The sequence below is a fragment of the Pinus tabuliformis genome, chromosome 4_1, assembly GCF_031772625.1.
Source record: "Pinus tabuliformis cultivar Carrire ecotype Pingquan chromosome 4_1, CPIR1, whole genome shotgun sequence".
In the NCBI taxonomy this organism is placed as follows: Eukaryota; Viridiplantae; Streptophyta; class Pinopsida; order Pinales; family Pinaceae; genus Pinus; species Pinus tabuliformis.
The window spans coordinates 710,212,466-710,226,189 of NC_142303.1; the positions used below are offsets into that span (position 1 = coordinate 710,212,466).

General features: G+C 35.5%; 1 pseudogene; it reads right to left on the minus strand.

Annotated features, from left to right (window-relative positions):
- Positions 1-1,318: 1,318 nt before the first annotated feature.
- The window catches only part of LOC149178111 (alkaline ceramidase TOD1-like), a 28,460-nt pseudogene continuing 16,054 nt past the window's right edge, over positions 1,319-13,724 (minus strand).

Consider the following 13,724-nt stretch of genomic DNA (forward strand, 5'->3'; position numbering starts at 1 on the left):
AACCTCTGCTACCTCTTTGGATGCCCTCACTGTTTATTCAACCATGTCTACCAACCTCAACACTTTTGCCATGTCTGAAAGTTCCACTTGTAATGCATGCAACAAACATACAACGGCCTTGTGAGTGGAAAATTTGGATTTGAAATAGAAAATTCATTAGCATGACAATTTCCTCATTTTCATCTTATAAGAACACCAGATTTTTAAAATAAAACTCTCCCAAAAGGATGATGAGCTCAACACCATTCAAAGAAAGCTTGATGATCTTAAGGTATTTGGAAATATCTTAAGCTTGATGAGCTCAAAACAAATTACATCCGCAAGTTTCCAAATTTGGAGAGGTTGGCATTGTGGCGTTGTAATGAACTAAGGGAGCTCCCTGATTTGGGGATAAGTAGTGAGAGTGCATCGGGCAATTTTACAATGTTAAAAAAGTTTTTGATAGTGAATTGCTCGTTTCTTAAGAGATCACCCATCATAATAGATAAACTAGCATTTGCACTAGATGTTGCAAAGGAAACGCCGTAAGGCATAAATTGAGGAGCAATGGCAACATAGGAATAGGAAAATCTAAATAAGATGCAGAAATGTGCATAAATTGAGGAGCAATGGTGACATAGGAATAGGCAAATCTAAATAAAATGCAGAAATGTGCATAAATTGAAGAGCAATGGCGACATAGGAATAGGAAAATCTAAATAAGATGCAGAAATGTAACAATCAACATCTAGGGACATCTGTCCCCACGTTGCAACTCCTTTAATAAAATCTCTGTCACGATGGTGCACATGCAAGGCTATACAACTTGTACCAAATTTCAGTTCAGGATCGCATTGACAACAAAGAGCCACCTAGAAAGATTCTTTGTTTCTGTTTGAGTTAAAAATGTTTTCATGGCATACACCCAGTGTGGATACCAATTGTCCAAAAGAGCACATTCCATTGCATTTTCCTTCATTTTCAGTATAACCAGAATCACCACTGGAATTCACATGGAAAAACAATTCAGTCTCTATCAACTCCATTAAATGCAATACACATATTAGATATAGGTGCACAGTCTCTATCATCTCATGATGGTAGACGCAGTAAAAATGATTTCAATTATTGAGAAGTAAATCAGTCATCTAATCCAATCTAGCACAAAAATAACACTCGTGGCATCCATCAACATCATGGATGGTTAAATTTGCAGGTATGGATCCTCCCATATTCTGCTATTTCCTGTTATTTCATGACCCTTCATAGTTTAAAAAATTGATAACTTCTGCAAGCTGTAATCTTAGCATCCAATGAAATTTGAAATGAATTATTACAATCAAACAGAATAGATAGCCCACATTTTGTCCAAATACGAATTGTAGGCTCTGGATTCATAACCCAAAGAAATTTGTAGGTCCAAAGGAAGCTCTTTGAAAATGCTTCGATTGAAATTGTAAGAGTGTCGATATCCATTTGTTATTGTATTAAAAATGGCTGATTCAAACATGTGAATCCTCACTTTGGGGGTCATCATGTCTCTTACATATGCAAATGGAAACTGATCCTGAGGATTGAAGATTTCTAATTCATTGAATAACAGGCAAGAAAATAGCTTCATTGGAAGGGTGTGCTTTCTCAATATCAGTGTAGTATCAGTGACATCTATAGTGCCAACAACAACACACGAAATCAAAAAATTAGTTAAAGAGAGAACCATCCTCAAAAGAAATGTCAGATGCTATCACACTAAAACTTCACCATAATTGAGAAAAGATGAGTTCTCATACCACTACTTGAGGGAAGCTTTTCAGAGCTCCAAGGTTGCAAGCCATCGGCATAGTAACTGTCCATTTGATACCTCACAACTTCTTTGCTCCACTTTCTCCATCTGACTGTAAAAATGGCTTCCTCCATGGTATGAGTATTGTAAGGATGCTTTGAGACAACAATATCAACGTTGTGAGTTACAAGGAGATTTTCCAAAATTAACAAAGGATCAACAAGAAGTTGTAGCTTGGCATCCATCCAAATGTTGTAAACACAGTTTGGGAAAAGCCTGTGGGAAAGATACTTTGGTATGAGGCCATTCATTACATATTCCTTGTATGGAAACTCCTTGACCAAAACAATGTGCAAAATTCCAATTCTATGAGACTCATTGGGCTTGATATGGTATCTGGAAAGAAGTGCGAGAGTTGCATTGTCCATAAACATGAAGAAACACACGTTTTCTACTATGATTTTCCTAACATTCTTGGGTTGCTTAATCTTGCATAGGCTCCAAATATAGCTGAAATCACCACAACCCCCTTGCACTGTTCCATGGCCTTCCTGTCTTCTTCAAACACAAGGAACCCTAGGGTACGGTAATTGGCAAAACCACAAGGCAAATCAGTCCCTTCAGAATAATTGAAATACCTTTTTCTTTCTTTCACATCCAGATTTCCAATGAAGGTCACTGGACCTAGTACTGAATTTGGGTTTTCATGTCCTTTCATGTACTGTAGCTGAGATTTACCAAATAACTCTTCTTTCTGAATCTGATGAACAATAGCCAAGAGTGCCATCAATAGCGAAACATAGTTTTAGCCCGATTGCTTTTACAGACATGCATGCCATAAGGTAATGTTTCTTGATAGATCTCTCAAATTGTTAAATATGAGGATCTTTGATTACCTGAAAACTGAGAATATAAGTGGCAAGACCGATTCACCATGGTTGTAGCTTTCCTGAGCAAATACTTCTCTGCTCCATAATCTGAAGGGTATTCGAGGAACTGCATTGCAAAAGATAATATAAATTGTATATTAATACGCATCATGATCGACCCTTTAGGACTCATATAAGCACAAGTGCCCACAGAGGAATTGCACTGGGCCAAAGTGTGAGCCAACATAGTTCTGACACCGAAATCGAAAATCTTGACATCGCTTATTGATTAGTAAATTTGAGGGCTTTATATCACGGTGAACAATTTTGTTCTGGTGCAGGTAATGCAAGCCCTTGAGCACTTGCCTGGGAACCTCAGCCAAATAGTGTTTTGGGATTTTCTTATGGGTTTGAGGAACCTGCGCAAGGGTTCCACCATCCATGTAGTCCAACACAAAAGAGACTCATATATTTGTACCGTCTCAAATCAACATATGTCCCCACATCACACCTCCTTTAATAAAAACTCTGTCACGATGGTGCACATGCAAGCCTATATAACTTGTACCAAATTTCAGTTCAGGATTGCGTTGACAACGAAGAGCCACCTGGAAAAATTCTTTGTTTCTGTTTGAGTTTAAAAAAAATTCATGGCGTACACCGAGTTTGGATACAAGCTGTCCAGGAGAGCACATTTCATTGAATTTTCCTTCATTTTCGGTATAACCAGAATCACCACTGGAATTCACATGGAAAAAAAATTCAGTCTCTATCAACTCCATTAAATGTAATACACATATTAGATATAGGTGTACAGTCTCTATCATCTCATGTTGGCAAAGGCAGTAAAAAAGACTTCAATTATTGAGAAGTAAATAACTAGAGAAATACTAAATACACCAAATATAGAAAGGTAGTGTGGCTCAAAAGTATAATATGAGACACATCTACAACTCTTTAGAAATAGGAAAATATCTCTTAATAACCAAAAGATTGAAAAATCATACACAACTGTGTGAGAATGGTTATAATAATCTCCTGTATATAGTAAATAGGCCCTCCTTATTCATGAGGACCCAGTTCCCCGTTAATTTACCATTTCTAAATCTTATGTCATCATGGCAAAGTTGTACCCTAACTAACAACCCCAGCTGTCCCGCAACTTCCACCCAATCAAGAGTTGGCGTTTAGCCCCTAGACTCCATACTAATTTCTCTAGAAATTTTACTCAGATCTAATTTTATCGTAAAAACTACCAGGATTTTGTCAACAGTTCGTCCTTAAACAACAATGAAAATATTTAATGGTAGTTTTGTGCTCAGTATAAATATTTAAGGTTGTTAAAAATATATTATCATAGAGTTACTGTCTGTATGATTATTACTTACCTTGATGGGACTTTGAGAATCTGAAAATGTGTAGAGAACTGCAAACTGAAAGCTCTTAGATAAACCAAAAACATGTCATAGATGGAATGGAAATGGACATAATAAGCAGCGTGCCTATTGTGGCAATCAAAGCTATTCTACCTATTAGTTCTAAAATAAATCTAAGCATTGTTGTTTGATAAAGCTAACACCACTAATAGTCCCTAGGCAGCGCAATCGGCGGTGGATGTCATATAAAGTCTTATGTAAAGTTTGTGGTCCAAAATCCTTAATTAACTTTGTAGACGGTGTGTGGGAGTGTGCATAGTTTCACATAAAAGTTATAGTGGTAGCAGTCACAATTGACTCCATATCATGCGAGTACAAACTTGTACCCGGCTTAGTTGTTGATTCCTTTATATAAAAAAAACAACTGCTAAAACACTCTGATGATGTATCATGGATCTAACAATGATAGAACAAGGGATAGCCATGCATGTCTATGCATTGCAAAATAAATTCAATAGAATTTAGACAACAAGGCACATAAGGATAGTGCACAGCCTTTAGTGTCTATGTCCTTTTGTATTTTTGACAGTTGGTTGTTGGTAACTAGCTTAATGGGTTGTAAAGTTGTTCAGTGATATCCACTAATTCTGTAAACTTCACAATAACAAGGTAAGGATGAAAAAATCCCCTTGCGGACACATTAGGCTAGTTTGAAACTTGTCAGTGAGATGGTTTTCCAATTATGGACAAACAATGATAAACATGTAGTCTATCATAGTAATATCATTTTGTACAAAAGTAGCCAAATGAGCTATCTTAATTTTGTTGCGGTTCCACAACGTTGGTTGTTACCCTGCATTAGACCAGTTTAGTAACTGTGTACTAAATCTCATCGGATGTTCAGTAAACTGTACATCCTAAGTTTAATAATCCTTAAATTAGAAGTATATATTGCAGTCATTGTTTTTCATGTTTGAGCTGCACGGCTTTGAGCTCAAACTTAACTCCTTGATTATCAGGTACCCACCCTGGCTTGAGAGGTCACACCCATATCATTAATAGCCTAAGGGGATATTGATTCACCAGTGAGGTTGGCGAAGTGTTAAGCTGTCTAGCAAGCTTTCTCACTGCGGGCTACCCCATCCATATGACACCATGGAATAAGGCCAGGTGCAGATCTCAAAGGATTTTAACCGAATAGTTATCCCTTAGACCTGGCACCTCAGTCGAAGAATGCAGCCCCTCACGTCGTGTTTCTTCTTGAAATGCTCAAAAGGGTAGAAGAAAATTTCTATGTCCTAACTGGACGTTCGCTGGTATTCAGGCATTACTGAAATTTTCCTCTCTGCAATCATTGGGTGGATTGTATGAGTGTAAAAATCTTTAGGCCAATTTATTATGATTTGTTCTAATAGAAACATAGATGAGAAAATGGGTCAAGGTTTTTAAGAATATAGAAGCTATGGAGAACCTAGCTCCTTTAGTTGAATTGAATAGAACTACCAAATTTAGTTCGCTCAAGTTAGGCATGATCTTTAGTGTACAATATACTATAATCTTCTACAATTGGATGGTTGACAATAATGGTAGACGTTATGGAAGCAGCGTCGCGAACAATGACTGATATTGAACTCACTCGTTGAATCATTGGATGGATGGTACTCACCAAGGCAAGCAAAGAGAACTCCAAAAGGCTTGAAGGTTGCGGATGAATTAGACGCCATGGCCCTCAATGCTTCTCTTCATCCTCCTGGTGCTCCTCTTCATCCTCCTGGTCTCTTGCAAGTTTGGATTAAACCTCCAAACTTTTGGCCTGAAATGAGATGATAAGTTGTGCTAAAAATGGGTGAAGGTGCAACAATTTGGGAGGGAGAAGCTTTCGGAGAAAATAATGAACTGAGAAAGAGTGGGCGATGAATGAGGTTGCACACCATAAACTTTATCTGCCACCCACAAATCGATAAATCCACGCAGTTCTTGGAGCGAGAGTATTCCTTTGTCAATGTAGACCTGTATTTCAATTACGCTGATTCGTCATTGTCATCCATAAACTGATTACGAGGAAGAGGAACTATACTAGATTTCTCAGCAAACCCATATCTTCCATCTACATTGCATTCAAATTCATGACTTTTATCATCATTTGCAATCTCAAGGTTCACATTAGAGCCTTGGGATTTGCAGTCCTTACCTTTTCCCGTATGTTCTTCTTCTTCTGCACAATCTGAAGGTGTTAACTGCAGATTCTCCTTGCAAAACTCCTCCTGAGAAGCCCTCAATTCCTGGGAAGCAACACAAGCACATTTTCTAGATATATCTCCATTTGCTTTTCTTTCACTGCATTTTCATTCAGCGGGTTCCTTTTCGGGCCGATCATGCCTCTTTGCAACAAGGAATTTTCGGTGTTGAGCCTTGAAATTGACCGAACCCCAATCTGGGTAGTTAGCAGCACATCTCCTAGATTTACATGAATGAATCCCATAGGCATTTCATAGGCCATTAGATGTTTTCACACTAAAATTAGGATCATGGTTCTCTCCAGCAATGGCAACAGAAGGAGAATTGAGCCCATTTTTAATATCCTCTTCCTGACTTTTTCTTCCTATTGCGACGACTAGGACTCCGTTGATTTGGGTTTCCGAGGAGGGGCATTGAGCAAGAAAGTTTCCTTCAGCAGGGAAAGATTTCTCAGCAAACCCATATCTTCCATCTACATTACATTCAAATTCATGACGTTTATCATCATTTGCAATCTTAATATTCACATTAGAGCCATGGGTTTTGCAGTCCTTATCTCTTCCCATATGTTCTTCTTTTTCCGCACAATCTGAAGGTGTTAACTGCAGATTATCCTTACAAAACTCCTCCTAAGAAACCCTCAATTCCTTGGAAGCAACACAATCACATTTTCTAGATATATCTCCATCTTCTTTCCTTTCACTGCATTTGCATTTAGCGGGTTCCTTCTCGGGCCGATCATGCCTCTCTACAACAAGGAATTTGCGGGGTTGAGCCTTGAAATTGATCGAAACCCAATTTGGGTAGTTAGTAGCACATCTCATAGATTTACATGAATGAATCCTAGAGGCATTAGCCAATGAAGGTTTTTTTCAGAGACCCACCAGAGCTTTTCACAGGCCCATTAGATGTTTTCGCACTAAAATTACGATAACGGTTCTCTCCAGCAATGGTAGCAAAAGGAGAATTGAGCCCATTGTTAATATCCTCTTCCTGAGACTTTTTCTTCCTGTTGTGAGGACTCTTGAAACGAGGGTTGGGACTCCGCTGATTTGGGTTTCCGAGGAGGGGCATTGAGCAAGAATGTTTCCTTCAGCAGGGAAAGATCTGGGTTCCGAAGAGGGGCATCAAGCATCAGCTGCGCTGGGTTTCTGAGGAGGGGCATCATCCGCTGATTTGGGTTTCCCAAGAGTGCCATTGATTTGGGTTTCCGAGGAGTGGCATTTCAACCAGGAAAGATCAATATGGTTTCAATTATAACTATATGTTTAATCCAACGATGGAAATTATTTGAATCATGTTCAATCAAACAAATTATAGCAAGACAAGTATGACAAGAAGGGAGTTAATTTCAGGAAAAAAACATCTTACAACATAATTATGTAATTTGTAGACGAAAAGATTAGTGGTCTGCCATAATTTGGCAAACTGAAACTACCATACGGAAACTTGAACCATTATTTAGCCCACGCTGGTGGGTATGATTTAGGAGCATATTATTTGAGTGTTACGCTATATTCCGAAAATAAAAATAAAAAATTATTTAAATGTTACATTGTACGATGACCTTTCATTTTGCTATTGAATATGCCATTGTATTGTTTTCAATTTTTTATGTCGTTAAAATTAAAATATATATATTTGTTATATTAATTTTTTAATAATTACAATTATTAAATATATATAAATAATTTAATGAAATATAATTTTATTATATTAATATAAATAAATAAATATTATTAAAATTTTAATTTTTAAAATTATATATATATATATATATATATATATATATATATATATATATATATTCTCTTTATTATCATATATTTTAATTAAAATTATCAAATGTTAAAATTTTAATATTAATAAATATTTTGATATTGTAAAACTATACAAATATTTTTCAACAAAGTGATGGTGGTTAAGTTTTACACCTCAATCTATATCGGTTAATGCAAAACAAGTTTCATTGTGCTCTCCTAGAATTAATTTTTAATATAAATAATTTTGATTTTTAATTTAAATAATTTTGAATATAGTAATTTTTAATATAATTTTGAATAAAAAAAAACCTCTTTTAAAAGTTTTATTTAAATTATTTATATTATAATTAGAATAATTTAAAATTTTGTATTTACAAGGTATTATATATGTTTTTGGAAAGAAAGTGTGATATTTTGGATTTATTTTATTTTATTGTTTTAATTTACTAAAAGGTTTTGATTATTTGTATTATTACAAATATTTTTTAGTTACATAACTGAATTTTAACTTTAAGATTTGAATTATTTGCAATTATAAATGAGATTTATGGTTATTTGCATTATTACGAAGATTTTTTAGCCACATAATTGACTTATAACCTTAAGATTTGAATTTTTCCCAATCATGTTGCCACACTTATCTTTCTTAATTACATCAATACTTAAACCTATGGACAACTATCAATCGTTTAATTTATATATAACTAAAACTTACAATATTAATCAACTATTTAATTTATATAACTAAACTAATATTTTATTATATTCATAACTAGGAATTGCATTAGATGTTGCAAAAAAACACCGTAAGACATGAATTCGAGAAGAATCATACCATATAAACATCATTGAAGATAAAAAATTAGTAAACAAAATGTCATTCAAAGCTAGAAGATAAAGAGAAATCACTTACATTATGCCTTAGTTCGAGAAGAATCGTGCCATATAAACATCATTGAAAATAAAAATTAGTAAACAAAATGACATTCAAAGCTAGCAGATAAATAAAAATCACTTACATTATGCCAAATTGACAGGTTCTATAACGTTTCCAATATAGATTGCCTCTTAATCTTCAAAGATGGTGTTTCAAGTTCCAATAGCAAATATTTGATAGATTTTGAAAAAATATAGGTAGTAGATGACATTAGATAGGATAAATAAAATAATATTAATTCATGAACAATATGATGGATATCTTTCCAAATCTAAATTTGCATCACAAACTCACAAATTTCATGTTAAACACACTATATTAGAAATTAAATAAATTGTATATTAATGATTGTCTTAATGAATGATGTACACAATGTACATATTAATACAACAAGAAAACGGTTGATTTAATTTCTGGGTCTTCTTGGACTCTAATAACCAACCATCCTAACACAAACTAACCCAACGTTAATCCCAAGGATTAACTGTCTAACATTCCTCTCTTGATATGAAAGGATGTATCAAATTCCAAGAATGAGAGCTCAAAATGCATCTCAGCCAAGAGCTAAATGTCTCTCATAATTGGTTTTTAAAGATAACCACAAACCAAAGATGGTGCTTTTTAAGAAAAAATGACAAATGATACCCATGTTTGGAACCTACATAGAAGCTCTCAAATCAATCAAAACAACATGCCAAAAGCATGAAATCATGTTCATTCTCATAGAGCATAAATAAAAAAACTTTTTCTACAACTCTGAATCTGAACTCAGACTCTAGACTGTAGTTGCAAAATTTTGATCTCCGTCTCAGGCTCACTTGAAAAATCTTTGAACCTGTAGCAGACCATCAACAATTCCCCTATTGTCGGATATAGGGTGAGAAGATGAATTATCTTTCATTACTACAAGGCTGGTCAACACTCTTGAACATTTCCTGTGGTATGACCTGCAAATCTTTTCGGTTATTTTCGACCAATCCCAAGAAGAAATACGCCTGAAACTTAGTTTCTTTCTTGTAATAGCCTTCTTTCTGGAACATCTGTTTGAGTGATGATTACACTTTCCACAATGCTCACATGAGTGAAGATCAAAACACTGAAATTTCACATGTCCAACTTTATTACATTGTTGCCATTGATCAACTTGTTCTGGAACAACATCATCCAGAAATCCAGCTCTTTGAAATTGTATTGATTTAGAAAAATCAAGAATATTAAAAGATATATCCGGGAGATATTTTTTATACCCCAAACTAGTTATGTGTTTGTTATGTGTGAGTTCTTCCCACAGTCTTATAAAATTATTAGGAATGACAGGCTTCTCATTAGGACTTTTAACTGCATCCATTTTTTCTCTTGAAATGACTTCATTACTCTTCAAATTTTTTTTGGAATTAAGTTCATCTCAATGTACTTGAGACTCAATTTGGAGAAATTCAACTATCTCCAATGCATCATGTGAACAAACTGTAATATTGAAAAGACTTAATTTGTTGATATTTACAATTTCATCAGTAGTAGAATTGATGAGATTGTTTAGGATTTCCAATGCATTCTTAATTTGAGCCATTTTACTCAATCTCGGGTGTCGGGTTCAACTGAAAATGCACCCTTACAATTCAAATCATTTTTCAAATCAGCAAAAATGATTGTCAATACCAAAGAAGAAGGGAAAGCATTAAAGTACACGAAGACAATGACAATATTACACTCATACTAAATTTAAAAACATGCCACTCAAAACATATATTTGTAGACACCAAATAAATTGAATAAATAATGAATCACCTTCACACTTGGTCAATACTCGAAGCCATACACTTTGTCAATTTTGTGATGCGCTAGGTGCTTCACGATGTAGGCACAACGAAACATGTTCTCTACACAGGTTCGCTACTAAATACACAATCTATAGTCACCATATCAATCATATGAATTTGTGTCTGAGCCTTGCTCTATTATCATTACTCTTCGCCCTGCATTAATGTGAATACAGGTAAAACCATCAATGGAAACACACAAACAACACTACTGGCACAATTTTCAGAAAATGATTTAAAAAGAAACCAGAGAATGCGGAATATATGTGAGAGAGTAAGCAATTGATTCCTATTCCAAACTTACAGACATTCAACATGAACAAGATGAAGTTTTGGCTTTATGTTGCTTATGATGCTCTTTTCTATTAGAAGGGAAACCCACAAACAATATCAACTTCAAACAACATTTGACCCCTACAACATCAACTTTAAGATGAGTAATCTGATAAATAGGACCAGGTTCTAATGAAAACGTGTAACGGATTTCAAATAGACATGAAAAATGACCAAACAAAAACCACAACGGTTCATATTATTCGAGCCTAATATCGACGCCCCACAACACTTTTGTTCAAATCAATGGAGTCCCATCAACACAAAATACATGAAACTTATGCAAAGGAGTGGTCCCGTGTACTCGTAACGATCGAACAAGATCGACAGTTCAGAGAAGTTCTTGATGTATCTGAAGATTCCTAACATCATATTTCTTGCCGAAGTTTAACGAGCAAGGTGGTACTGGAAGGTGGTTTGACAAAACCACTCATCACTTTAGTCGACGACTCAAATCTCTTACGACATCACTTATTTCTTATGCTGGAAACCGCTCAAGTGCTCCCATGGAGGTGTTTATGGTTTTAAGGGAAACATGTGATGTGCCAATGTGCGTCTGGAGACTGGCACCCAGGACCCGTACTCCAAGTATGATGAAAGCCAACTCGCTTTCACGGTTTCAATTTTCTTCTTGTAGAAAACAAAATTGGAAGAGAAGTCTCTGAAAACTCTAGAAACACCTCTACAGTCCCTTTACACAGAAATGCCAACAATATACGGGTCTGTTGTTATCCATACCGTAGCTTCCACAAATAGTGCTTTATAACATGAAACAACGTCCAATCATCCTACATGTCTCTGCCCTTTATACACAGTCATGCACAGACACACAACTTCTAAAGATAAAATTGTTGATTTTCCCACAATTCAATCAACAAGACCCTTCATCTCATTCACAACTGCAATTGATCGTGATCCTTCAATGATTCTTTCACCCAACAACACCGTCTCTGAGATCGCTTTTCTCCTTCGTTCAGGCCATATTGAGACTCATAGTGCTAACATCAACAATTGGTGATCAAAACAGGTCGACATTCCAGCATTTCGCTCCTTCTTTTGCAGCTTTCCTAGTTGAAATGATGATCACCATGGAGACAACCAAAAACAAAGGAGATGCGAGAAGGATGATTCTTTCTATCTCCAAGAAATATGTTTCCTCACCTTCTGATCCTTTTATCTTATTTGTTGATGGAAACATCCTCATGGTCATTGGTCCACCCGGTGTAATAAATTTGCAACTCAAGTACAAACACGTGTGCATAGGAATAAATTTCTCTTCTTTGGCTTGCAAACTAGGGCTAAATTTTTTCTAAAAGAATCATGGGCTAAGCTTTCAGAATGAAGCTATTGTTGTGCATCAATCAAGCAACCTCAGTTCGATTCCCTTGGATGCAGATCAAGTAAGTAACATTGTTATAGTGAAAAAATTGCATGCATATCAAATCGAATTCGTGACCAACTATGGTTGAATGCAGAAATCATAGAAAATTTTACTAAGGAATTGCAAGTTATTAAATCCAATTGAGCAGTTGCAACCATCCCACAATGTGCAAATCCAAGAACTAAATTGCTTACATCACGCTCATCAAGAACAGTGTGATGAAGCGGTACAATAGTCTCAATAATAACTTTCAAAGTATCTTTAATGCTATGTGTCCCTCTAATCAATAGGATGAAAGAATGTGATTTATTATCAACTAGAATTGTAAGGGAAAGCCTCAAAAATATGAATGACATAGTCAACATACACGTCAAAACACACAAAATGTCATGTTACAAATAGTAAGGGCGTTGTGAACTTGATGAGTTCCTCCCTATTCTTCTTCTGTCGTGTTGTGTGTAATTCCAAGAACTCTTCCTCGAATGCATAAAATTGCTAACTAAGCATCCTATTACCAAATCAATAACAAAAAAAAATTATGATACGGTTCATGCCATTTTCGGGACCTCTTTTCATTTCTATGTGCCACCATTAGATGCTTACAAGCAAAACTCCTTAACATGCCTAAATAAACTCACGCCAATAAACATCTCAAACTCGTTGCTACGTCCAAGGTTTAAACAGTAATCAACTACCCTCCACCATGCTCGACTTATACAACAACAAAGATTTCATAAACTGCACCATACACCATACTGTTGGAAATACTGAGAGGGGGGGTGAATCAGTATTTCTTACTATTTTTTTAATTGTTCTAGTGATTTAAAAAAAAAAACATATATAGATTTTTATATGTATACACAGAACATAGAAATCAATAGCTGGAATGAATGCTTTTATTAAAACTCAAGACAGTGCAATGAAATAAATACAATATAAGTATAAATCTGATTGTGAATAGTTGCCAAGCTCCAACTTGGACTTCAGTGAGGCTCCAACCTCCAGAGCACCAACTCTGTTTTGCAGTGGTTCTGCACTTAGGAGCACCTACCCCCAATGACTTCAGCCCTGTTCAATTATGAGGCTCCAACCCAACCTTGATATAAACTGTTCCGCTGCTGTTCTCTACTCACAAACTTGCTGAGCTTCTGCTATTCTCCTGTTCTCTTGCTTCTTTGGCCTTTCCTTCCTCTTGCCTGTTCTTCAACTTCCTCTCTCACTGATTATCTATCCATCAATCACCAT